The 24,435-nt window shown below is 42.2% G+C and overlaps 2 protein-coding genes across 4 annotated transcripts in view; both read left to right on the forward strand.

The window, feature by feature from the left end:
* Positions 1-24,435, forward strand: part of KLHL29 (kelch like family member 29) — a 415,619-nt gene that overhangs the window by 312,010 nt on the left and 79,174 nt on the right. The gene's annotated exons all lie outside the window — the stretch shown is intronic.
* The window catches only part of UBXN2A (UBX domain protein 2A), a 342,165-nt gene continuing 329,487 nt past the window's right edge, over positions 11,758-24,435 (forward strand). Inside the window, exon 1 of the mRNA XM_075414919.1 lies at positions 11,758-11,762. The gene's annotated coding sequence lies outside the window, so the exon portion shown is untranslated. The remainder of the gene's footprint in view (positions 11,763-24,435) is intronic.

A 24,435-nucleotide genomic window follows, 5' to 3' on the forward strand; every position in this document is an offset into this window, starting at 1 on the left:
CTCCCTGCTCAGAGCTGAGGATGCTTTGTTCAGATCCCAAATGAACGTTGTTTGTGTGTGTATCAGTGTTTTCTGCTAGCTGGGGACAAAGACATATTAATACTTATTCAGTCTTTTGTAATATCCTTTGCAATCTTCAAATTAAGGTGCCGTGTAAGTTATTGTAGTGTTGTCGGTTGTTCTTGTTATTAATCCTGAAATAATAAAATGTGTATTAGATAGAATCAGGGCAGCTCAACGGTATATTGCAGGCTATAAGCTTTCATTAACAGCTAAAAGAAATTTTTTGTGAACTCAGCGTGTGTAGAGACGGGGAGGGAGAGGAGCTGGAGGGAGTGTGATTTGGGTTGATAAAGAGAGGATAAAACGGGAGTAGGATTTGGATTCTGGTCAGATCTGGCTGCTCTTCAGCTTTGTCCATCGGTTGTCTTCTGGCAATACATTGTGCTGCGTGCTCAAACGTAAGAACAGTCCTTTATAATGGTCTTTTAAATGTGTGTTTCCTGGGCCAGGTGGGTTAATGTCTGATAGCTTTTTATTTTTGCTGTTTTTTCGTATTGCTGTGAGCAAGTGGGTGAATGCAGAGTGCTACAGAATGCAGCAGCTTTGGTGGTTTTTTTCGCTATAATTAAGGAACAGTTCATTTATATCCGGAGCAGATCTCAGTCACCGGGAGGCTGCGGTGACAAAAAGGGGTGGTTAGTCATCAGGCTGGGACAGGATCAGGAGAGGGAGCCCATTGTTATTGCCGCAATCTGACTGCTGAGGAGAAGCAGCCAGAAGTGAACCACCAGCTCCTACTTCCATCCATCTGCTCCCTCCTTTCTCCACGTTCCTGAATATGATTTTTTTTTTTTTGGTGCCACTTTAATTATGCTCAGCAGAGGCACTTGACAGAAGCTCTTTGTTCTGACAGTCATGGTGGTGGGTCCTGTGATTTCGGCACTCGCCTGGCTGTGAGTGGCGGAGGAGCGCTGCAGAAACAGGAGCGAGATGATCATCTCGGGAGGTCCCTTCCCCTCAGCGAAACGTCGCGCGCACTTGGAAGGACAGGTGCGTGGGGTTTTACCCAAGCGCCTTCACCTGGAGCGGCCCGTGAAAACCCGTTTCACGTGTCGGTGTGCAGTGCCTGGCGCTTTCGTGTTCCTCAAAGGCGTCTGATGCTGCTGAAGCATCGTGACAACTTGGCTGTCTTTGGGATCAGAAGGTTCAGCATCTCTTGGGCCTGCTGCATCTGCTGGTTCATTTGGCAAGAGAAGCACTGGTTCACAGTAATGCCTTCCACCTCCCAAGTTAAGCAGAAGAATATATTAATTGTAGTTATGTGTTGTCATCTGTACACTCGGGAAACAATTAGGGAAAACCTTCCTAATTTTCTGTGCAAGCTGAGCCTGGGGTGTTCTGTAACAAACGAGCAAACTGTGTCTTCGGCGTTTGGATCTATTTGAACCTTGCATGACTGTTGAGCTAAAAATGAAGCAATTCTTTCTCTCATTCCTTAATTCTGATCTTAACGTTTAACTTGCACAGATTTCTGAATTTCAGGTTTCTAAAGTTTCCAAGGTAGCGTTGTTACGTGGCTTTACAGAGTCCTTTGTGTGGGATTGTATACATCTGAAAAAAGGACTCAGCTGATTCTCCTACATGAATAGTGCTGCATTTCTTTAACAGCATTCCTCCTTCATCTACACGTTTCATTTTTTCTCACCAGATTACAAAGAGAAATGGAGTCAAAAAAGTCGTGGCCAGTGCTAGACAAGGAAACAGCTTGTTGTTAGAGGTGGAGAGTGGAAGCTGTGTGCCTGCTCCTTGGGGCACTTCCCTTTGCCTTGGACCAAGGGAGGCTGCAGGGGTTGTGCCGGCACCCGGCGCCGTGCAGGGAGCAGCACGTGGATGCCCCGGAGTGTTGCAGGCAAGATGAGTTGAGCTCTGCCAGTTTAAGCAATCAATCAAACCAGTCTGCCTTCCTCATCAGTTAATGCAATGAATGAGATTCATAATGTACCATGAAATGAGAAGCTTTTCTGTGGAGGTTTAAAAACAGAAATGTGACTGCTGAGATAAACACTATACAATTGCCTTCACTTCCCAGTCATCTGCTATCAGCTGCAATTAGGTTGAAAACTACCATAAGAATTGACTTTTGTATCTGGGCAGTGCCTTAAATTGGGGTGTTGGTTGTAGGTAATACACTTTGACCACCAAAAACACATGGAAGAAACAGTGGGAGACTACACCAAGACTACAGCTAATGGCAGCTCTCAAAGCTGCAAGGCTCGTTTGCCACTGTACCTGTAAATCAACTTCTCTAATATGTATGAGGCATTAGAAATTCTGTTATCACACCGCTGTGGTTAAAAATCACATTGCAAATGGCAATGGCATGTTGTAGGACTCCTCAAATGCCTTATCGGTGGTGCTGATGTTTCTTTAGTGTTAATGATAGTATAACTTTGTCAGTATTAATTGAAATGGTCCTTCCAACAGATGCAGTGACTTATCTAAGCCTGTCATTATAGTAGCCATATGCTTACTGGGAAAGCACAGTATCTTATTTCCCGGAAAGTTAAAGAATTATTGGCAGTTTAAGTGACAGCATGGTATATAGGGAGAGGCCATAGTGAAAAAATTATCTGATAGCTTAGATTCTTTTTTTCCTGTTGAGTTTAAATTGTCAACACTCCTTGTAATAAAAAAACTCTTTGCATGGAGAGGGCTATAATTTAATTTACTACTGTGAATATTGATTCCTGGATAGTACACTCTTTATCCTGCAGATGACCTAGATCCTTAGTTCCCTAAGGGTTTTGAATAATAACAGCAGCGAAAGGGTCTGGATTACATAAGAGACTTGATGGAGATTAGTTACTTTCTCTGCTGACGTTTTAATTTTATTCATTTAATTTATTCCTCATATTCCTCGTCTTGCTTTGTAAGCTGGAAACCATTTTTAGTTGGATTGGCGTTGGTGAGCACTGAGTGTTTTAATCATTGTCCTTCCCAGTCGTACCAAACCTTATGTTCAAAGTAAACCAGAAAAGACCTCGTTCACTTAGAGAAGTGATTTCATTTCTCGTGAATTAAAATAATCCTCAAATACATGGTTTAGTCCAAGTCTCTATATTATGAGGGTGGTCGCCATGGGCTCCTGACAGAATCTCCTTGTGGCGGTCATCACAATGTTGGGTTGCAGCTTCTTTAGAACCAATGGGCAGCATTCCCACAATGCAGGGAAACCTGACAGTGTTCCCCCTGGGAATCCACAAAACCCACCGCTGCCGACTCCAGTCATTGAAAGAAAGGACAAGACCTCCAAAAGTGGTACAGGATTCCTGAAAAAAGAGGAAAAGGCAGGCAAGAAGGAGGGAGGGAGGGAGGGAGGGGAAGGCTGGAAGGGTGTATCATCTGCTTTCTGAATCCCTAGTATTAAGGGTACACATGGACCAAATACTCAGGTTTTTGAAGGCTCTGTAGCCATAGGGACAAGGGATCAGTCAGGGTATTGGGAGCCTAAGAGAATTATCAGGTCTCTCAAAATTCTATATCTACCCACAGGAATGTGCCAGAATTGCACCTGGAAAACCCCAAACAGAACACGACAAAACAGCATAGTTTCGACATGAAACAGGGGTTACTTCAGCATTCTTTTCAGCAGTATTTCCTTTGCCCAGTTATTTTGAGCCACTCTAAGGCGATTAGAGCGGCTCGTTACGGGCGCTCAGGAGCTGAGAAGGCGAGTTGTGTTCCCTTTTGAGAAAACTGTCACTATCTCTGCGTGAGCTCAGATGGAATTGAATAAAAGTCTGGTTTGTGCTCAGAGTACCGAGCGAGCCCCCTTTTTGCTCTCGGTGACTGTGGGTTAATACACGCAGCTCGGGGATCTGAAGCCTGTTTCCTCTGTCTCGCAGCCGCCTGCTCGGTGAGCTCGGTTGCAAAAGAAGATACTGTATATGTACAGCAAAGACCTATTTTCCCTGTCCCCTAAGCATTTTTGTGCTGCCCGTCAAAAAGACATTTACCTAATTTTGTGACTGTTTTCTCCCTCAAACACTTTCTAGTCGAGGACCTAAGCAACTAATGCTTTTAAACTTAGGAAAAGCTTTCACCATCCTTATTATAAAGAAGGAGGAAAGATGTAATTGCCCGGTTAGTGTTTGGGGTGGGCACATTTATTAGCATAGGTAGTTTCCTAACCATAATGGATACATAAAATTGCTTTTCTATAAAAATAGAATTCTCAAAATATGGTTAAGTCCTTGAAAATTGTGTTTTAATTTTGTCTAAGATGAGATTACAAATCTGACAGTATGGCTATGTATCTGTCATGGATATGCAGGGAGAGAATTCTTGTATGTGGGAAGTGATAAACCCTCTAAACCCATCTCTGTCTGGCACCAGGAATGCAATATGAGAAAGAGATTCTTTGAATAAATGTAAGATAATTTTGTTGCAGATAGAAGTTTTAAAGTTTTAATGATAGAGTTTTGGGTCAGAAGGTTAGGTGGTTAGATAGCTTGTTTGTGTACCAGGAAAACCAGTATGCTTGACCACAGCAGGTTGAGTCTCCAAGCGGTAATGACCACAAAAATTCTTAGAAACAGTATAAGCATTTAAGAAAAGGTATCATGAAATCTGACAAGAGAATCAGGATCGAGCAGCCTGGTTTTTAGTTGTAACCTTAGCTATTTGGAGCAAATGCAGATTTTATTTCGTTCAGCACAGTTGCTGCTGTTCCTTATATGTCTCCAAGACTTCATGTTGCACAGTATGCTCATACAGCACAATCTTCAGGCACAGAGAGAGAAAAACAAACAGTTTTTATTACCTGCAGTGTTTAAATAGGTGTGGTTTCCTAAGTGTTACATTTTGAATCATCAAATGTATTTAAATTTCAGTCTTGCCAGTACTCAGTGTTATTATTGGACTCAAAATCTAGGTCAACCTCCTTAAAGATTGTGGGATAGGGGGCATGGCAGCACTGGGCAAAAGCATTATCCATTCAGGCTGCCTGTGAATATGCAGAGCTTCAGATGAATTTTTATTGCATTAAAGAAAAGGGTTAAGGAAAAAGCCAGCAGGGCTTGGCAGAGGAAAAAAAAAAAATAGCTGCGTATGTAAGTAACAGGATTTTGTAATTTAGCCCATATGTTAATGGCAAAATGAGCCCTTAAAAGTATTCTTTTCTACAATACTTCATTAATGGCTACTGTTTAATAAGGCTACTCTGATTTCAATGGTTGCCTTAATTTAAAATGCTACCTTGATTTTCACAGGAATGGCTCTTATTCCATGAATAAATTATTACTTTGTCACTGTTTTTGTCAGCACTATTAACTATGGAATATATTCTGGCTGGTCATTTTAAGTGTCTTCCTTATCAGTATTGTGCCTGGCATTCATTATCCTCTTATCTCTCTGCCATTTCTCTCAGCAGAGAGGTAATGGATTGATTACTTTCACTGCTATATTGGTCAGGATGTACAACAAATTCTCTTCAGCTCTACAGCTCATTCATCATGGATATCCTTTAATCCCCCATCCCTGAGTTTAAACGTTTCATTCTCTTCATATCTATTGGAAATTACTAGCAAAGACATGAATCCAAGCAGTGCATCTTTTATCGCTCATTTACTATAAAACACGGTCACTGAAAATCCAGGGGGGTTCTCTCAGTTATGCTTCTCAAGGGGGGTTTAAGTGCCACAGAATCACTAATTCAGCAGCATTTGCATTTTCTGAAATACTGACTTCTGTGTTGCAACTGCAGAATTACTGAAAAGAAAAACCACAAAAAGTGTTCTTTGTGATATGATGCTCCCCAGTGCGCTGCCCATACGTCTGGGCAGTAACAGAATCTCTGCTGTATGGGTGCATATTTTTAACTCGTAGATGGCATTTGAAAATAAAGGCAGTTTTCTGATTTAAAAATTGTGTGCTGTACGTAGTACGTGCATACTACTTGGAGAACTCTGTTAAAGCAAGTTGAATGGGAATCATAGGGTTTCCACATCTGGCAGACCTCTGGCAATCAGAGAACAGAGAGGAGGAGCCCTTTCCTTGGCTTTTCTAAGAAACTTGTTCTTCCTGGCAAAACTGTCATTGCAGAGGAGTCCAGCAGGCATCAACAGTTTGCCTGGAAGGATCTTGGTGAAGGACGAAGGTGGTAGAAACTCTCTAGGACAAGCTGAAACAGAAATTATACAGAAAGACCCTTTTAGAGATGGGGAAAGAGTAGGGAGTTCCTGCCTTAGGTACAAGAAGGGCACACGAAGGCTCTGTGTTGGAAGGGAAGTTCCCCTAAATAGAGCCATGGGGAAGATGCGGCTCTGTGTCACTCGCTGCTCATCCTCCAGAAGGTATATTTGCTTCCCTTGTCTTTGGCCCTGCTTCTGATACTGGTGCTTATCAGTCCAGCCTGCACACAGACGCTGACGTGAGGTTATACGAGCATCTCCTGGGCAGAAAGTGCTGAACCTGGACTTTTTAAAAGCATCAGTTTCATTCCAGGAACAGACAAACCTGACTCCACAACAACTGGAGGAAAGAAATGTTCAAAATCTTCTAAACGAGTATTAGTTGAATGTACAGAAAGTCACCAGTCACTACAAAGTGTTTAACTCTGAGGAGCAAAACCAGAAATTGCTGATAGTCCTCTGACTTAGTCTCTGTTACAGTCAAGCCCTTCCTGAGTCTCTTGGCGAGGAGGGCTGCTTGCGGTGCAGTGAGGTTCACGAACAGCCTCTCTAATGCTTTTCCCTCATGTCTGTGCTCTGGTCTCACTCTCCTGATCGATAAAGACCAAGATCTTTTCAAAATTATCCCAGACTGGTCAAGACTGATAGAGAACAGGGGACTAATTAAAACCCAAGCAGCCACACGGTGACCTGGAAGAGCAGCAAGCCCACTCAAACAGGATGGTGGTACTCATGCATTTGTTTTTAAATAGAAGAGGCACGATATTGATCAATTAGAATGAGGAGTCATCTAAAATGCTGTCAATATTCAAGTGACAACAGCCATGACGCCTCTGAAGAGGAAAGAAGAACGAAGGAAGGAAATCTTCAAGGCTATTACAGAAGCACCTGTATTTGAGCATGTATCGTACAATGCTACAACGGACTGCAGAGAACAGACCAAGCACAGGTGACCCGCTGTTCAAAGATGTAAAGAGATAGAAATTCATCTTTTTTATTTAAAGCATAAATAGTAAAGCACTGAAACACTTCCACTAGCGTAACTGCCCACTGTAAACCACAGACTGTTTCTCTCAAGACAAGGGCTGGTGAGGGTTCTAGAGAACAAGTCTTACAAGGAGCGACTGAAGGAACTGGGGCTGTTTAGTCTGGAGAAGAGGAGGCTGAGGGGAAACATTATTGCTTTCTACAACTACCTGAAAGGAGGTTGTAGTGAGGTGGGTGTTGGTCTCTTCTCCCAAGCAACTAGCGATAGGACAAGAGGCAATGGCCTCAAGTTGCGTCAGGGGAGGTTTAGATTATGTGTTAGGAAAAATTTCTTTACTGAAAGAGTGGTCAGACATTGGAACAGGCTGCCCAGGGGAGGTGGTGGAGTTCCCATCCCTGGAGGTGTTCAGAAAATGTGTAGATGTGGCACTTCAGGATATGTTTTAGTAGGAATGGTGTTGTTGGGCAGATGGTTGGACTTGATGATCTTCGAGGTCTTTTCCAACCTATGATTCTATGATTCTATGATTCTAAGGGAACGACCGCTTGCTTCTCATGGCAACACACTTCCTAACATGAGTTTTTGCAGTGAAAATATATTGTATATCAAGATCCTTGAAGACTGTCTTGCCTTCCCAATTAAAATAAATAAATAAATACATCACCTGTTGTGATACCTGTATGCAGTCTCTGGGGAGACAGCGCAGAAGGAAGATTGTATCCCTTCAGCCGGGCAGTGCAAGCTCTGTAAGCAGCCCCTTGCCTCTTTGACGTCTGCTCTTAAATGTCTTGTCAGAGTGTCAGAGTCTCTGCCTCTGACATCTCTTTTAGATGTCTTTTGTAGTTGCTTTAAATGGAACGTGGCCAAAAATTAAGTTCTCATCCTTCCCAGTGTCCCTTTCATTGTTATCAACAGTGCTGTTATCATCCCCGTCTCTCAGCAGTCGGCATGTTCATAGTTACAGGTCTGAATGTTTTACTTACCAGAATTTGTCTGGTCGGATCAACACGGTTTTTGTCACTGCTCTAGAAGTAATTAGGAAGGACAGATTTCTCAGCAAGAGAGAGGCACGCACGCAAATCTAGACCCGTGGTAGGGTCCATGAAGGTTACTGCTGAAGGAGAGAAGATTTTTAGTAGGGCAGTAGAGCCCAACAGAGGGAAAAAAAAGGAATATTTCTCTCTATGCTGTTTTAATTTGTACTGAAACTATTAATAGCCCAGGCTTTTCTCATTTCCTGCATTTTTCACAGTGTGTTGTCCCTTTCTGCTTTTGCTTCCACCAGATTGAAATAAAGAGTTATTTGTTGTCTTTAGAAATGCCATTTGTCCTGTATCACAATATTTGATTTCCTGGCACCTTTTGCTCGGCTCCGCGGTTCGCAGTGTGGGTAATGTTGTGTCTCGGCGACCCCATCACATTGTAGTACGACACTGAAATTCTTTCAGGTGCGCGGGAGAGGGAGAACTGCTAAGAGAGTTCGATGTCACATTCTCCCACAAAGAGCACTCTGTATTTCAGCCGATCATTTATGGAGTGTTTGACAGCCTCCAGAAGAAGCGAGGCTTATCCCTACACAGAAACGCGTTCTGGAAGGGAGAGGTTCACCCTGTGTTACAGCCAGGCAGTCTACAGGTCCACCTCATTTGGCTGATGTCTGCTAGTATTTCAACAATTTCATAACCAACCCCTACAGAAGTCCGACTTTCAGTCTGCCATATGTTTGAATGTAGCTTTCAGGCTCCAGCACTCAGCCAGAAATCAATTATTCACCATCCTTAGGGAAGGTGTCCTCCAGACGGCTCCTCTGGACCCGGAACAGGGTTGATGCCACACTCCAGACCACCGTGGAGTTTGATGTGGGCCGGGACTGGGGACTGAGAGCCGCAGCGTTGATGTCCAGGGAGCTGCAGCCTCACGAGGGTGATCCCCAGTGCGTTTTTGGGTGCTCCACTGTCAGGCAGTGCTGATGCACACCCCAAAGCTTCTGTCCACCCAAGTCCCGAGCTTTAATCTCGTCCTTGGCGATTACCTTTCTGCTTCTCCATTTTGGCTGAGCCCAAGTATCTTATTTCTGTTATCTACACCGCCATCACTTGAAGCTCAGCTACCATCCTCTGATTTCATATCTGGACGGGCACCCACCAGTGTGCTATTGCCAGCTGACTAGTGAAAAATAAGATTGTTTTTTGCTTTTTGAGAGCGAGGAGCTTCTAAATTAGCAACTCTTCTAAACTGCTACTTCTAGCATGGATTACCTCTTTGACCTTACTTTATTTTAATTATTTTGTCAAAAATATATTCAAATGGATGTGTCAAGTTGGTCATCAGGAACCCTGAATACTATTCTTAATATACTATAAGGCATCAAGATCACTACAGAGAGACTAAATCTTAGCTTGCTGTATTTTTCTTCCATACAACTCCTCTGCACTAATTTGACCATTTTGGTCATTTTGCATGTTTCTGTTTTTGATTGTCGTGTGAGTAATGTGAGATTAAATACCAAAACCAAATATGAATGTAGCAAAATTTTACATGTTGAATAGCTGAAGGAATAGTAGCTGAATTTCGTTGAAGATGCACTATTTTCAAGAAAGTAGCTTAAAATATGAAAGATTTCTTTATCACCGTTTATGTTAAAATGTGGTACTTAATTTCTGATTGTTTTGATTTTGATTAGAAATGCTAATTCAAATAAATTCAAGCTGAGAAAACATTTTTGAAAACTTGCAGTTGAAAAGAGATCCGCAACCATCACTGAATAGGATGTGGGAGAATTAATGAGAACCTGCATAAAGCACGTTGAAATGAAAAGCTGAACATAGCACCACCAAGTACTGGCACTATTCTTTAAAAACTTGCAATACAATATTCGCTAAGTGTTGATCAAATGTTTTACAGATGGGGGGAGGGGTCTAATCTTTTTTATAAACTGATTTTATTATAGGGGCATTTTGCTATTAGATTATTTGTCTTGCTAGGAAAATGCTTTCCTGTTCTCATCTTCAGAGCAGACTGAGACTTAGCTTAGGAGATTTGGAGATTTTGCGCTTTTGGCTTCCTAGAGCTATCCAGGATAATTCTCCTCCTGGTTTCACAAGAACAAGTGCCATATCGAGTGTTTGCGATGTGAAGTTTGAGAAGGCTATTATCAAACTCTGAATAAAACCCTGAACTTTTGCTTTATAATAACTTTTTTAATACAGTATCAGAAAGATGCAAAAGATCTGCCTGGAGACTGACATTTAGCTATTGTGCTCTTTTAAATTAAATGACAGCTCGTGCAGGCGTTCCAGGGCTAGGTGTAGCATCCTGTTATTTAAACAATGTCAAAGCTTGGGTTTAATTAACTCTAATTCAGTGTAGTTTCCCCATCCTTGCAGACTCTTGCTGTCTTTCTTTCACTCCCTCTCTGTCTTTTCTTTCTGCTGGCCTTGAAAGGCTTCAGAGCGCCTGTCAGGGTTACAGTGGGATTTCAGATGCCTTCGTGCCTGTTGCTGGGTGGAAAGAAAATCACGTCCTGGCAGCGCAGCAGCGAAGCATTTCCTTGTCAGCTGGGAGATGCAGGTTGCAGGGTAAAGCTGGAGCGCTACGTCCCAGCCTGGCTCTTAGCGTTTCGAGTGATGGATGCCTGGTTCCTGAGGCGAACGGAGCCGCGCTGCTTCTCCGATCAAACTCACGGAGGGCGTGTTTGGATTTCCAGAGCCCGAGCGAACACATCGTGTGTTGGCTTCAGCGTCGCCGAGGCGGTGGAGGCTGCCCCGTGGCTGTCCTCGAGGCTCTGGGATAGCAGCGCAGCGAGGAGCTCAGCCCGGCCGCGCCTGAGGATGCCACCAGGGACAGGTAGCAACTCCGAAGAAAATCAGCCAGCAGCGTGTGGCAGGGGGTGGTGAAGCCATCGAGCAGTGGGGTGGCGTAAACACATAAAGAGATCAAAGTCTGAAGTTGCCCTTCGTTCGTTGCTCATTCGAATTGTTATTTTTTGGTGGTAGTAGTTCAGATTAAAGACAAGCTTTCCTGAATGCTTTGAAATAAACAAATTGCCTCCTACGCATATCTGGCTCTCTTTCTCCTCTCTTTGATATGCTTCTGTGGTTCCTCAGTCTCTCTGGATATACGAATTATTACCCTTACTTCTTCAGCATGATTTTGGATGACAAATATTCCTAGGCTCTGAATGGCGATTTTGCAGTGAAAGTTCCACTAGAATAGGCCAGGAACAAAACAGCGCCAGTTAAGATCTGCTTTTATGTAGCTACTATTCAAAAGCAGTCATCCAGCCTTTGGGTTGTTTTCCACCTCAGTTATGTCCAGACAAACATCCTGGTTGTCAGAAGTAAACCCTGAACTTCCTTCTCTTTCCATCTGAATTCCCCTTTCCCTCTTTGCATTCAGTCCACGTGCTTTTTCTTTCAGAGCTTTAACAGCTTCAGAAGCCTCTTGATTCCTCCTGGTGACTTCCCAAATAGAGAAAAAAAGTCATGTGCGGATTTTCCCCAGACCAGGAGACTTCTTTTTCTCCTACTCATCTGCCAGCATATGCATGGTGTCCTTCGTGCCAGCGGCTCCGGTGCCGGGTGCTCCCCACCCGCCGGGAGCGATGCGGGCAGCCCTCGGCAATCTCTGCCTTTCAGTGGATGAGAGTCAACCCGGCTGGATCAAAGGAGTTGAAAAACATGGATGGCTAATCAAAGCTAATCAGCCAGCCTTCCTTTGTACTTAATAGAGAGAGATGGACATTCCTGGGGGAAACCCAGCTGTGCTGAAACAGATGTCCAAGGAAGCGAGAAGACTCTTTTCTCCCTCTGGAGGTGCCTGTCTCTGTCTGCAGAAGGAGCCTGGGTAGTGAAGTTAAGGCTAAATGCCTTTTACGCAGCTAAATGTAAATTTGATTAATTTCAGTCCAGAATGTGTGCCCTGTGTAAAAGTATGCAAGTGTGGCTCTCCCACTTCAGTTTTAATAAGCAGTATTTTGAGGAGTGCTCTCCTGTCCTCTACCTGAGGGACCAGTGAGCGCAAGGAAAGCAGTCGCAGCCTCAGCCGTCTGCTGCAGTGCTAACAGAGGTGGACTGAAAAACTGTCAAAGCCGACACATCAAAGATCTTCCTAGCATTCCCCAGCCTTGAGAAAAATCAACCCACTCAGATGCTTTCCTTAAATATTTTGTAGATTTTCCAAGAATGTCCCACTTCTCATTAAAAAAAAAAAAAACAACAAAGATTTTAATAAAGATAGCTCAGTTATTTTTCCATCACTCAAGGGCAGCTGTGATTCTTCCTATTAAAAACATTGATCTGCATGCAATACCATTAATACTGGGAAATAAGAGTGAGTTAGCAATACATATTGCCAGTGCGTGTATGTCGTGCATGTGAAATTATAAACTTGAAAATAGGTATACAAAATAAATACTTCAACTTGAAATTGAAAACAAGGCAAGAGTGCTGTTACTTTCCAGTCTAGTAGAAATGAATAGGCACGTACAGTACATTGTTCTCCTTTGCTGGTTTTGAAGGCATGAAAAGCAGTTTGAAGTGTAGTCTGCTTTAATGCCATTTAGATTCCTCCCGCAGTAATGTCAGCGCCTTTCGTGTGTGTATGTCTACATAACGCTTTTCTGAAAAAACAACTTAGTTCAGTTCTGGTGAAAAAAGTTTTGTTGTGTTACTACGATTCACACAAACTCTATAAATTTTCCATCGTTCCATGAAAGTGTGCATTAAAGGTTTATTGCTGTTCCACCAAGCCATCATGGCCAGTGCTTCACAACGTGTGTGGTTCTTTGCGTTAGATGCCAGAAAGGTTATTTAGAGGGGTCTGAACTAAAGGAGACATAAGCTGATGAGACAGACCGTGCTGTACTGTGCTGGGAGGACTTTGTTGTCACAGGTCCAAGCGCAGGCTACCTGGGAGTGTGAGCCACTGGGACAGCTGGAAGGCTTTCCTAGAGGGACAAGATGTGAGTTCAAGCACAGCACCATCAGACCAGCCTGCGTTTGGTCCTGAGCTAGCGATGCCCACACATCACTGCGGTGTGTTGTGCCGGTTTGCCATAGTGCCCCGGTCCTTTCGAAACCCAGCACTGCTCCCCTGCACTCCCTTCAGTGGTGTGGAGGGTGGAGGTACCCAACGAGGCAATGCAGGCGTGAGCTTTGGGGCTGAGTACATGAGGAGCATCACGTAATTCAAAATACGAATGACATTCGTCTATGCGGAGGTGAGGGGGCAGTTTGCTTCATGAACTCAGTGCTTTGATTAATCTATTCAAATATTAAAATGCCTGGTGAGGTAGACCAAAATATCCTCTGGATATATAAATATTCATATACTAACATCTGCCACAGCTGCATAGTTATAAATCTCCTTTCATGGGAGGAAAAAAGTCTCTTTGAGGAAGGTCCAATGTAGCAGAGGGTTTCTCTCTTCATACCTGTCACTTAGGAAGTTGTGTAACTTTTTAGAATCTTTTATACTTTGATTGTTTTAGAGTTAGCCTGGTCTTTGAGGATTTAACTCCAGCATAACGGCTGTTAGTGTTCCTGGATCGCTTTTAGTATGCACATGTGAGGCAGTATGTGTTTTTCACAGTATAAAACCCCCTCTTTGATCATTTGCAGGCTGTTTCTGGAACTGGCACAGTCCTGAAACAACCCTGCTTTGCACAGTTGATAGTACCAGATTTTTGTTACGGTCTTGACCTCTACCTTTGGCACTTAAGAACAAGCCTTCCATTTTCTATGGGTTGGCACATTCTCTGGAAACTCCAGGTCCTTTCTTAATTTTTTTTTTAACTTGCTTTACAGTCTTACTTTATGTATGGTTATCTTGCTGCAATATGTCTTTTCACCAGGTTTACTCCTAGCTTCACTCCTCTGAATGTTGCCTGTAAGTCTACTTGTCCTTCTTGTTCCAAGAAAAAAAGAAAATAACCCAAAAACTTAATCAGCAGCCTTGTTTGTCAGCAGATTCCATACAAATCTACAGCAGCTGGCTTGTTACGTATTACCAAGAGAAACAAAAGTGACTTTTAAGTTCAACATACTGGAAATCTTTGTGGCTTTCTAATTTTTGGCATCGGGAAGGCATTGTTTTGGTGCACCACCAAATGTGTGAGTGTACAGCAACCATAGTCTCTTTTTGTTTTCAAAAAGGACTTGAAAAGGATTGTTCTTCAAGTATAGTCCGAGTCATTTATTGAATGTGTTTTTCCCTTCTAGACGCCCTATGCGATACGCCACAGTTGTTTTTGAAGAGTTATATTCATTTTTCTCATTTGTAGGTTGAGTACTGAAGACCAGGAAAGAACTGGCTTGGGCTGCTTTTTGGGTCCATCAACTACAGGGAAAAAAAATAAGAGTAGCTACAGTTTGCACTTCCACTTCTGAACTCTGACTTCTTTTACTTAAACCAGTATTAAAGTGGTCTTAAAATGATGCAAAATTTCTGTGATTAAGACACGAATTGTATCGTCCCCTACAAAAGGTGGTGTCTTACTTCTGTGTGAAGTTGTCATTACAGACCATTCCCAGCAGAACAAGCAGAGATTTAAATCTCCAATGAATGGCTGTTTTACAGACTAGGTACTTTCCTGCCAGCTCTATCTTTTTAACCTTTGACATTACTTAGATTAGTCAGAAGCAGTTTGACCCTATTATTTCAGGAGAAATCGTTGTTTTTCACCACGATGAATTACAGATAGGTTGAATTTTCAAGAGCTTTTAAGTCCCAGGCTTGAAAGTTACTTGGGCATTTTACAAAAGTTAATCCAAATCTTCTGGGTTGGTTTTTTTTTTTTGATTTCTTAGAGTTCTTGCAGATAAGGACCCCAGAGCTGCTGCTTCATCTTCAGTTTTATGTTGCACTTACAGCATGATGTATTTTTTTAAAAAAGTTGCAGCCTCCCCAAATTACACTTCAGCCTAGCAATTTAATGTCCTCAGGAATGCACTGAATTATCTTAATCACGTTCTTCAATGATATATTGCTACCTTTAAAAAGTACTGCTAGGAGGAATTCGCCAGTGTACAAGAGGGAGTTGAAGAATAAAGATGTAACAGTGAAAGGAAAAAAGGAGAACTGAACAAAACCAAAGACAGAAATTAAGCTGACTAGAAAATTAACATTAAAAAGTGTCAGGCAATGAAGAAACAATGCTCCTTTGACAGTATTGCAAGAACATGTCTGTACAATGATGGATTTTACAGTACAGTAGTGGGAACCAAATTCTGTTCCCAGTTAAACCGGTGTGCTGGTTACAACTGGTAAACTGGTGTGAGTTCACAGGGCTTCGGAGCAGTTTAACTCTCTTGGTACTGCTCAGCCATAGCAGAGTTGAAGCAAGCTCTGCTTAGAGATAAATAGCTCCTGCCTGGTGTAGTACTGGCGGTGTCTTCACTGAAATAAATTGTCCTTGAGACTCTTTTTTGCTGTAAGACACCATTTCAAGCAGAGTTTTTTCCAAATCACACTAATTAGAAAAGTCATTTAGCCGCCATTAACAAGGTACGTATTTCCAGAATTTGTTACGAGAGATGATGTTATTTCAAAATATGTTTTGTATTAGTTATCCAGTTTAATAAAATTTAAATAGCAAGTAGATATGATAGTTCATTAAGATGTAAAATGGTCAAATGCTCTATTTTCATTTTTGAATGTCGTACTTTTAATTATGTTGTTGCTCTTTAGTACCAGAGAAACATCTTATTTTCTAGGTCAATGTTTCATATTTGTGTTATGATTAAAACAATCATTTTGAATAAAAATATACTAATTCGTTGTATTAATTAAAAATAATGACCTAGAAAAATGCTTCCAAACTAACCTAAAGATCTCAGTGCAGTGAGACATAACAGTTGTGTTGTATTGGCACTGTTAATGACGTTTTCTTCTGCAATGTAAAAATGTACATACAAATGAAAGACAAAATGAAGAATAGTTTTTATTTTTAAAACCCTATGTGTGAAATCTTCGGTCCATAGAAAGGGTCACAGATATTTGGGAAGACCAAACCAAATTTTGAAATATTGACATTTGCTGTGAAACGTAAAGGGCAGCTTTCGCACAGGTAGAGCTTTGTTCTTTTTAGATCCATGTTAGCCTTCTGCTGCCAGAGCGGGGAGAGGGCGAGCACACGAGAGGTGAAATCCCACAGCCTTTGAAGTTTAGCCATAGATTTTTAATGAGTTTGTTCCCAGGGCTGTTTATTTGTACGTATAAACGGCTAATACCATATAGTTAATTGAAAGTACTGCAATTTTCATAAATATGTATATGATACATGAAAATTAATGGTCTAGAGAAATGAGAAATAATAAACGAAATTATAATAATTATCTCTCCTGAAACCAGTTCAGACACACTGCTCACACTAGTTAGAGACACCAGGTTCTCCTCTGTGTCACAGGGCAAAATATCATTGAAGACAAAGTAAATAATCACCGACTGTTTTGTTCCTGAAGAATGCAAGATAAAATTGAAAAAGACCGCAGACGATAAACAGTGGTTATTTCATTTCCAGATCTCTTTGTTCCTTTTTGGAGATCTCATCACTGAATTTAAGGCTGCAAAAAAGCATCTGCCCTTTGAGAGGACCTCAAAGGCAGCTCTCTTCTCCAAATTAGTAGTAAGCCCTGTTTTCGTGTGTCGCAGATCAGTAAAGTATCTCATGGATGGGCAACTATTTCCATTTTAAATTTGGCACCCTAGATTATATTCTAGTTTGAGCCCAAGAAAGAGATCAATGAGAATATTAATGTGACTTTCCCTAAGTGCAGTGTACCAAAGAAAGTTTTGACATCATCTGCGTCAGCGCGTTTCTGATTTTCATTGTGAGACGGACACATCAATTCCCATCAAGAATCTGCTATCGAAACTAGATCCTGCTATTTTTGGTTTACTTCAACCTGTAGCGTGTCCCCTCTCCAGAACTGCATGGTTGCAACAACGGCTTTCAAAGATACCTGTTGGCCCTCGATGTTTCTTACATTTCACTGTCTTTAAAGCTCGGATTCAAAACTGGAAACGGTTCATGTTTCACTCTGTTCATGGCTTTTTAGAAAGAGTGCAAGTGGCTTTATGGACCCCTGTCATCCTGCAAACTACCGTTGGGGAGCTATTGGTCTAGATATTTCGGTCATTAGCGAGAGAAGCTGCTAGTATCTGAAATTAAAATAGATCTTTGGTTTCCCGCTAAGACCTCTAGAAAAGAAATTTACTTCAATTCTTTCGTAAAACTTTACAACTTTGCCTTCCCGGTGCAGGCGGGAGCCCTGGTGAGGCTGTCATTTGAGCTGAAGCTGTACTGCAGCCGCTTTTGTTCTCTCCTCGCCTCAGATGCCTGCTGGCTCGCCGGAGCGAGCGGGATGACTTGTGGTGACAGCTGTAAAGTTGCGAATGGGAGCAGAGAGAGGAAAAAAGCCCTTGTTCGGTTAGGAGGGGTTTTATATCTCTCTGTTTCCATAACTACACAGAAGGAGAAAAACATGCTTCTTTCATGCTTGTCTAGATTCAGAATTGCCTGTTGTCATCCTGTCATAGGTTCAGCACCTTTGCGGGTTGGTCTTAGTAGCTTTTTCAGATTAGGAAATGATTGTGAAATTTGTATATTGCCTTCGCAGTTGAAATTTTGACTTAATCACCGTGTTTTCTGAGCTGTCCTTTTGTTTTCGTTTGTATTTGAAATGTTTTAGCCAAGTCTTATCAACCATCTTCATTATGTGAAAGCCATTCAGCTCTCCAAATAGTCTTTATAAGCTTGCTTAATTCTTAGAGAGCCCATAAATTTTACTACTCATTAAATAAATCTTTGTCCTTTAATCTCGACAGACTGCTTAAAAGTGTTTTCTTTTTTTCTTTTTATTCTGGGTTTGGTAAGGCAGCTACTTAAGCACTCCTGATAACTTGTTCCTCTCTGAGTATAAACAACATTTGCAGTTAAATGATTTCTGACATTATCAGGCAGTCACAGCTCGTATTGCCTTGCTGTACAGTACAATCTCACTATTCACACAGCATGGATACTAGCAAGTGACTTTGCTAGGATGTATACAAAAATATAGAATATTAACAACAATACCTTCCAAAAAGTCTGTTTAAAAACCAAGATTTAAAAATCAAGGTTTACCCTATTAAGGGGAAACATGTTAGGCAGAAGTGAGGAGGACATTTTACAAAACATTTTTTAAACAGCTACAACACTGTTGAACTGTGAAAACTTTACAGTACTTATAAAAGAAGGAAAAAAGAATATAAAGTCACATCTTTAGGACAGGTATAATCTAGAGATTTGAAAATGTTGTAAGGAGGGAGATGTTCAAAGAAAATCTGACACAAATTATGGCTTTTTTAACCTAGGAGACCATGTTTCTAAAGCTAAAAACCACACAGAAGTGAGAGGGCAGTTTCTCCGAGACGGAGCTGCCTCCCCAGCCACTCATTCCTGCTCCTTCCTCCCACCTTCCCCTGCTACCACTGCCAGTTTTTCTGCCTTCAGATGTCTCTGCAATCATGCCCCTGCTCATGGGGCCCAAGAATAGCTTATTTATAATTTTTTCCAAACCTGTGGTCATTTATGATTATGAGGGAAGTTAACAGCCTTGTCTTTGTTATTGGTATTTCTCTGTACCCACGAGTGGTCGTGAGTGCAGCCAGCGACGAGGGCTGAAGCTGCAGAGCAAGGAACCAGTTGCTGAAGAAGAGTTGTTGGGTTGCGGAATACCCCGAGGGAGGTCCTAGAGCTGACTGCCAGTGTTTTCGTTCTTTTATTTTACATTATTTGATTACACTTGTCTTTTCTGATAGTGTAATGAACCACTGGGCCTCATTGCGGAGACACGGTCTGTGCTAACAGAACAGTTCTCTATCATATGAGATGTCCACTGGACCAAGAGATGCTGTCACATGCGTTTAGCCCTGTGTGGAACATATGCCCGGTACTAAGCCATCCACTGAGTGTATAGGCCTAAATACTTACATGTAGTACTTTATTATTTTTAGATAATGTATAATGCCTTCTGAAAGGGTGGGATTTCAATGCCAAAGATTTCAGCTGGCTTTGTTAGCTTTCATTAGGCATCATACACTGCAGTATACGCATGTTAGAAAATAGATGCATTACCACTGGTCAGTAAAGATGGATTTATTTCAAAGAATTGTGTGATTACACTCAAGTACATTTTAAGAAAAAAATGAAGTCCTGCCCCTGTTGAAACTGGGCAGCACTGCCTTTGCTTAAAATGGGCAGAGGAACCCCCTCCTCCTTGCTAATTACTGTACGTTAAGTGCTTTGAAGTCCTTGGTAGTCAGGTGTTAACACCTTACAGTCAGGGTTTGTTTTGTTGGTTTTTTTTTACTATAAGACATGAAGTTTGTCCTGGATGCATCAGTGCTTTATTTTCAGAAACCTGTCTTTTCTTGTTGTGGAAAGCAAGCGTTCTGTTTGCCAGCTGTACGTGCGCGCGCGCCTGTGACTGATTGCTGTTAATACACAATTCGCAGCTTCTGTTCTTGCACCACCAAAACTGGTCAGCGTTTGACTGTTGCTGACATGTCGGGGAGCCTGTTGATTACACCATCAGTTTCACAGATGGGTGCTTCTTGTTCAAAGCTTTCAAAACTAGGAAACGTTTAGCTAATGCCTTGCACTACATAAAGAGATCAAAAAAGGTCTAAAAGCTATCTGCTAGTCTTCTGCTACAAGCAATTAGGATAATACTGAACCCGTCCCAGATCACATAGTAATAAATATTTTAGCCTTCCCTTAAGTGTGTATTGATATTCAGGGCTGCCTGCTGGTAAATAAAACAATCAGAACTAAATTTCTCTTTGAATCTGGGTTATTCTGTGTTTCTAGTGCTCACAGATTTTTTTCTTTTCCTTCTCTTTCTGCCTGTCTCTCTCTCTCATTTTGTCTCCAGAGAAAATTATTGTCTGCCTGGAAATCAAGTTACAGTGGTAACTGAAATAGTGGGATGTTATATATGGAACAGGGGGCCAGGCTGGCAATTTGCTGGTATCCCCTGGGGTTTGTTTGCCTTGGCCAATATAGAACAGGCTGCAGCCAACTTTATATTTAATCAGGGGTAAATCCTAAAGAAAAAAAAAAAATAAAAAAACAGATCCTGATATAGGAAGCTGCATCTTTATCTCAACCTGTCGGGGGCTATTTTTATGCTGGATCCCTCGGTCTTGCTGCTTGTCCTTGCATGGATCACAGCCCGTGTTGGAAAAATGAAGAGATCAGACAGTCCCCGTATTTTTTCTCATTCTTTCTGTGCATCCATATATGTAATGTAAATGCAGTTCATTTTCAAAGCCAGTCACATGCGCTCACTGTGCATTTGTAACCCTGTATGATTGTAAATTAGCAGGTATGGATACTGCAGCAGACTTTACCTTATAAATCAAAGCAGCAAAGGCATTCTAGTCCCCAAACTCCCTTCTCATTATTTTTATGCATTGCTGTGGTGCCAGAATCTTTTCAAACTTGCATTTAAAGTAGATTTTCTAGAAATTAGGGGTGTGGTTAATCTCAGAATGTAGTCAGAGAGTATGCTGAAATAGTTCTACAGCCTAACACAGGGAAATATCAACTCTGTAATGTGTGAAGGCAGCTTTGAGGTATCTCCTAATGTGAGTTCTAGTGATGACAATGTCCTGAAAATTGATTTCAAAATACGATACTGTGACTTCCCTCAGTTTTTAATGTATTTAGAAAGGCTCCATTTACACATAGCATTGTAGTTGTCTTCCTCAAGTGAGTAGTCACTGCAGCTGGCTTTGTTGACCCGTTCGCATCATAATAAGGTGAGAAGGGTTTGTGTGAACAATGAAAAATTATTTTGCGCAGTGGGGCATCTCATTGCAAACAATCCTGTGAGTAGAATTACTGTATACAGCCACATATGTGTCATTCAGTATGGGATTTAAAAATATTTTCCCCCTCTCCGGCATCTGTTACTGTTTTCTTTAGCAGCACAGGTGTGTAACAGTGTTAACAAGACTAAGATCTAGCCAGGTTGGTCTGCACTACGAAGTCCTACTGCCATAGCTGTGTCAGCTTGGAGTATGACAGCTTCACACCTTGCATTTCACATTGCTGTGCTGACAAAACCCAGCAGAAGACGACTCTAGTTGCCTTTTGTTCAGGGGTTGGTGTAGCTGTGCCAGCAGTGATACCTCTCCATCAGCATATGCTCCATCGTCGCTAGGGAGGGAAGCTGGGTAGCAGAGACTCCATAGGGCACAGCGTCACTGAGCCTGTGCTTTGGGGCTGTAGTGCTCCTGCAGTCACTGTTGAGCTTTTCTTAGTTCATTTTATCTGGCTTAAGGGCTTATGAAAGCAGAATGTTCAGGAGATGGACACAAGCAGTCAAGCATTTTCAGGTGCCTTTGGAGCAGGGTGGCATCCTGTGGAAACTACATGAGCAATACAGATTGGGAGAGGAGAGCTGGACACAGCAGCAGTATTTTGCACCTCCGTCCCAAGCCATTAGCAGCCTTGGCACTTCACAGTACAGAGCCAGAGTGTTTCACCAGCTGTCTGCCTCCCCGATCTCACTGGGAAAGGACGCTCATGTGGGCAAGTCCCGGCTTTGTTATGTCCCCTTCTCGTTCTGCTCTCAGCAAAGAAGTTCAGCTGGAATAGAGATCCAGTAGGAAAAATGGTGAAAGTATTTATCTGCAACAGATTAATTCTCACCTTTCGTGCAAAAAAAAAAAGAACGTCTGGTCTCAACTAATTATCTAACCTCCCTTGGTAATTCCCGGGGAGAGACACCCATGGTAGTGCATCCTACCTGGCTGAGCACACAGAACGGGCTGGGTTGTGTGTGAGATGTGCTTCTGTCTCTGTTTGACTGCAGCGGCAGTCCAGAGACCTGAATGTTTGGTTTTTAGGGTCCAGGAAGGAAACTGAAGATCACAGGGCAGTATCTGAGGCATCCTCATGTGTTAATAACTCCCACAAGCCTTGGCTCTTTCCCCATTTTCTCCATTACTATTTCATCTCAGGCCAAAAGAGAAGAAGGGACCTTTTTCTTCTCCTCAGTCCCAGGTCAGAAGCTGTTCTCCAGAAGTGTGTACTTGTCTTCCCGCTGCAGGGAAGCTGCTGTAGCTGGTGGTGCATTTCTCAACTGGGAAATCACTGACCCCCTGCCCGACGATCACGGGCAACCCTAAGGGATGCTGTTCAGTGGTAGCTGGTCTGCAGTGTCAAGATGCCCCAGGGGAGTGGAACACAGCATCAGGCACTGCAATGCCAAGTGTGTCTGCAGAACTTCATCAGGCTGGCCTAATGAGCCAGATCGCCATTTTGTTGTTGTCTCTCTGTGCAGCTGCTTCAAGCTGTGTATCAACAGCGCGAGGGTCGATGGAACAGTTTCTGGTGGAATTCTCCGGGCTTTGGGGTTCTCTGTGTGTCTGTGGGCGTAGCAGTGAGGAGGAAGAGAGACTTGTCAAAATCAGTGAAAATCAGGAATTCTTCTGTGGTAGGATGGGTTCACCATGGTACACACTTTCCCGTCACTTGTAGCTCCTGTTCGACTGCTAGGTCTTTTGCTTCATAATTTAACTCGTTGTAGCTACACGCACTCTACCGCTGTCTATCAAAATGAGAAAGCGTGTGCAGTGCTGGCACTTAATGGTTAAAATGTTTGTTTTACATAACTAGAGCATAACCTGGGGAATTAATTAATCTGCTTACTTATTAAGGCAAGAAAGTAATTGGATTTTCGTTCGGGTAACTTTTCTTGGCTTTCCCAGGTTTTCTGTCCCAATCATGAAAGCGTGGGGCTCTCTGGGCAAGCACTGGTCTCTTGCATGTTCTTGACAAGAATAATTTGTGATGTTTCATCAGTTACCCTTTGCAGTTTTGTAATAGGTTAGGTTTTCCTAGAAAATTTTTCAACACATTGTTTGCAAAAAGTGTTCTTCCATATTTCACAGCTCATTATATTTAAGCTCTTGCTGCCCCGTTTTAAAACCTTATCTACTAGAATTTAAGTAAAGAGTTTTTATTATAAGTGAAAAATAATCTGAGAGCTTCCATTTTGCCACAGGGATGTGCATTAGAGAGGATCTTTGACTGGATATCCAGTCTCCACTGTGCTTAAAATACAGAATAAATAAACTTGGGGAATAAGTTCCTAGTTCATTTTTATTTCTGATTGTAAGTAATTAAAAAAAAAAAAAAAGATTCACTATGTAATTTGCCTTTATTTGAGCTGCACAATTACACAGTTGTTCTTGGTCCTACATTTGATCCAAGGCTTACGGGCTCTTTAATTTGTAATTTGTCCATTAATTAAGAGGGATAAAATGTAGTTTGATGGGTGGAGCTGGGGACCAGGAATCAAAGCTTCTGAGTTCTTCCTGGGTCTTTTCCTGACCTGAGGAAATTCACTTACACCTTCTGGCCCATATTGTCTCTGGGACTCTCAATATAATTATGTTTAAATGCCCCCAGGCAATGATACGAAGGCTGATAATGGCACGACAGAAAGCGGTCCCTTTCACAAGCTCCGTAGAGATGTTCAGTTGCAGGTTTCAGGTCAAGTCCCCTTTAGGTTCAACCATTACGTGGCTCCTGTAATTATGGAAGAACAGGGGGGTGTCTGTTCTGTACTTCTTTCAGATGAAAACATTCAAACAGTCTTTGACTGAGAATGGTGTAACATCGGGAGTGATGAAGAAGCCAGAAAGGACTGGCTTGGTTTCTGCAGTCCCAGCGCGTGTGCGCACCTGGGGCAGGATGGAAAATCCCTCGCGCTGTGGATGCGAGAGCGTTTGCTGCGATTCGAGAGAGGGAACGTCGGCGCCCGCCCTGCCAGAGCCTTGCACCTGCACTGTCCTTGCGCTTCGTTTTTACCTAGATCTCTTTAAAAAAACAATAAAACAAGGAAAATAACAAACAAAAAAAAACGCTCTGCAAGAACAAAGAAACCAGAGGAATAAATAACCACTAGGAAATTCCCAACACATCCGTTTCTGAAGGTTTCAGGAAATTCCATTTGTTGGAGGAAACGCTGAAAATGAGGAGGAGCCCAGAAGAGGGACTAGCAGGAGACAGCGGAGATAATTTTTCACTGCCAGGACTGCACTGTGTTGTCTCTCCTTTTACAACTCATCGGCAGGCATTATTACCTGGTGAAAAAATTTGTTTTGCAACTCATCCTGAGTCCTCATAAATCATTAATGCCTGGCTAAGCACAGTGTGAGCATTACAGATACTCTGAGAACGAGGGCCCGTTCTGA

The sequence above is a fragment of the Opisthocomus hoazin genome, chromosome 2 (assembly GCF_030867145.1).
Source record: "Opisthocomus hoazin isolate bOpiHoa1 chromosome 2, bOpiHoa1.hap1, whole genome shotgun sequence".
In the NCBI taxonomy this organism is placed as follows: domain Eukaryota; kingdom Metazoa; phylum Chordata; class Aves; order Opisthocomiformes; family Opisthocomidae; genus Opisthocomus; species Opisthocomus hoazin.